We start from the raw sequence: 3,581 nt of genomic DNA on the forward strand, positions 1-3,581 counted from the left end.
AAAGAGTGAGAGAGAGAGCAGAAAAAAGAGAGAGAGAGAGAGATAAGAGAGAGATAGAGAGAGAGAAGAGCGAGAGAATAAAGAATAGAGAGAAGCGAGAGAGGAGAGAAGCGAGAGAGAGAGGAGAGAGAGAGAGACAGAGAGTGCGAGAGAGAACGAGAAGAGGAATAAGATGTGAAAAGAAAGTAGAGGAGAGAGAGAGAGAAAGAGCGAGAGAGCGTGAGAGAGCTAGAGAGAAGAGGATATAGAGAGAGAAAAGCGAGAGAGAGGAGAGAGAGAGAGAGCGAGATAGTGTGAGAGCGCGATATTAAGAGCTACGTCTAAGCGCAGATAGCAAGAGAGCGAGAGCGGCGAGCTGCGAGCGGAGAGAGCGTGGAAGAGCTCGCGCGAGAGAAGAGGAGAGATGATGCGTAGAGAGAGAGGAAGAGAGAGAAGATAGATATAAGGCGTGGAGATAGAGCGCGCGAGTGCGGTGAGAGAGCAGAGAGACCAGGAAGAGATCGATCGCTACGATAGAGAGAGGAGCGTGTCGCTCGTTTCGGCGCATCTCTATCTCTCGCTCTCCCGCAGGCGCTCCCTACCGATCGATACTCGACTCTTTCCCTGCTCATCTCCTCTCGCTCTCTCTCTCTCGCTCGCTCTGCTATCGGTGCGCCCGTCTCGCGCTCTCTTCCCCTGCTTAGTACGCCTTAGAGGAGGAAAGAGAGAGACAGAGAGAGAGCGAGAGAGAGCGAGAGCGAGAAAGAGAGAGAGAGGGAGATAGAGAGAGAGAGAGAGAGAGAGAGAGAGAGAGAGAGAGAGAGAAGAGAGCGATAAAGAACGAAAAGAGAGTGAAGAGAAGAGAAGATAGAGACAGAGAGAGAGAAGGAGTATAAGTGAATAAAAAGAGAAGAAGAAGAAAGAGAGAGCTAGAGAGAGAGAGAAAATATAGAGAGAGAAGATAGAAAGCGAGAGAAGCGTGAGAAGAACGAGAGAGAATAAGATGATAAGAAAATAAAGCGAGAAAGAGCGAGAGAGAGCGTGAGAGAGCTAGCGAGAAAGAGAGAGAGAGAGAGAGAAGAGCATGAAGAGAGAGAGAGAGAGAGTGGAAGAAGCAAGAAGCGAAGAAGCGAAGCGAGAATGAAGAGAGAGAGGGAAAGATAAGAGGAGAGAGAGAGGAGAGAAGAAGAATGCGTGAAAAGAGCGAGAGAACTGAGAAGCTAAGCGAGAAAAGAGAGAGAGAGAGATAGAGAGTGTGGATAGAGAGAGAGAGAGAGAGAGAGAGAGAGAGAGATAGAGAGTGTGGATAGAGAGAGAGAGAGAGAGAGAGCGTGAGAGAGCGAGAGAGAACGAGAGAGAGAGAGAGAGCCGGCAAAAAAATTATCATTAGCATCGTCATTATCCTTATTATCTAAAGCAATACCCGCGTTAATGTCGGCCGCGATGAAATTAGCAATGATGATATCAGTAATAGCATCAATATTGCAATGTAAGCTATTGTTGCATCATCACCCTAATTATGATTACCAAAGAGATTATCGTTATTATCATCATTATCTTTATTATGATCCTTATCCTTACCATCCCTATCATTATCACGTTAAAAACCATCACAATTATCACCAAAATGAAAGAAATATAATAAAAAAGTACATATCTTCTCTAGTAAGTATGAACAACAGAAACAATCACAACAAAAGTCTCACAAAATGAATTACTTATTATAATTTTCATATATTATAAACACAAATCCAAATTCGCGATGTGCGAATACCAAAAACAATAACCATTCCACATTAAAATAAAAAAAGAAGAAGAAGCTTTCGCAATAAAACAGAGACTGATTAACTGGCATTGGAGTTAAATGACTTTTGTTTCTCTGACGTTGAAAAGCAGAGAACATGAAACATACAAATTGAAAGACATTACTCAAAGAGGCGCTACTCCGTTTTCTTTGCGTCGACTGTCTAGACGCGGCAGGGGTTACGTGCCCTTTTCCATTTCTATTTTATTATTATTGTTGGTTTTTGGTGGTATTCTTGTTAATGTTGTTTATTTTTATAATTTTTGTTCGTAATGATGTGGTTTTTGTTATTGTTATTATTATTATTACTATTGTTATCATTATTATTATTATTTTTTGTTATCATTATCACTATTATTATTACCATCATTATCATTATCATTATTATTATCATTGTTATTATTATCATCATAATTATCATTGTTGTTATTATTATTATCATTATCATTATCATTATTATCATCTTTATTATTGTTTTCATCATCATCATCATTACTTTTATCATTGATATTATCCTCATCATCATTACCATCATTATCATCCCCATCAGCATAAATATTATCATTATTGTTATCATTTCTATTACTCTTTGAGGTAGTGCAGCCAGGAGGGTAGCAAGCCTCCATTATATTCATTTTAAATGCCAGAGTTTGCTTGTGATTTGATAATAAATTGCATGAAAGCAGGCATGCATGCATTTATAAGCATGCTCGCTGTATTTCTTTGTGATATTTCTTTACAAATTTATGAACTGGAATTAATACTTTCAAAAACAAAGACGCTCTTTGATGTGTTGTTATTTCAGATCTAGATATTCAGTGGAAAGGCTAAATATTTTGCTTGAAGTTATTCAATTTCACTTGCAAATATCCACACGCACACAAACCCACACACATCACCTCCACTTCCCCTCTCTCTCTCTCTCTTCCCGCTCCCTCCCTCCCTCTCTCCTCTCTCTATCTCTCTCATTTCCTCTCCCTCCCCCCCCTCTCTCTGTCTTTTTTCTTGTCTCTTCCCCTCCCTCCATCTTTCTCTCTCTTCCACTACCTCTCTCTCTCTCTCTTCTCTTCCCTCCCCTCCCCTCCTTCTCCCTCTCTTTCTCTCTTCCCCTTCTTCCCACTCTTTCTCTTTCCCTCTTTCCCTCTCTCTCTCTCTCTCACTTTCCAACCCACGTATTTCACTAACTACGTAAGAACACCCACAAACACGCACTGACACACACACCCCATTTTTTGTTGTTGTGGCGTGTGCTCGGGGTGAACTATGGGTGCCTGCCGTCGTCCTGGTGATAGCGCTGCCACCTACTACAGTGCCAGACCCGCCTCTTGCACTCTTGAGAGCAAGGGCACTGACCACGGAGAAAGAAGCTCGTCGTCAAATATTTTCTTTGTGTGTGTTTAGGAGGTGTAGGTGTGTGTGTGTGTGTGGGGGGGGGTAGGTGTTGGGTTTGTGTGTGTGTGGGGGGGGGGGGGGGGTGTGTGTGTGTGGGGGGGGGAGGGGTTGTGTGTGTGTGTGGGGGGGGGGGGGGGTTGTGTGTGTGTGTGTGTGTGTGTGTGTGTGTGTGTGTGTGTGTGTGTGTGTGTGTGTGTGTGTGTGGGTGTATTGTGTGGTGTGTGGGTGGTTGTATGTGTTTGTGTGTGTGCGCTTGTATGTGTATAGAGATGAGGATGGCAGGTGACGCCATGTAGCTACAGTGTTACGTTTACAAATTCTCTCATAAAACGAGGTATGCTAGTTAGCTGCATTTGGGAGTTACTATTCATTACCAATTAACCTTATCTTCTAGGTCGGAACCTCG

The sequence above is a fragment of the Penaeus japonicus genome, unplaced genomic scaffold (genome assembly GCF_977035675.1).
Source record: "Penaeus japonicus unplaced genomic scaffold, GWHDUDI00000001_assembly GWHDUDI00000040, whole genome shotgun sequence".
Taxonomy (NCBI): Eukaryota; Metazoa; Arthropoda; class Malacostraca; order Decapoda; family Penaeidae; genus Penaeus; species Penaeus japonicus.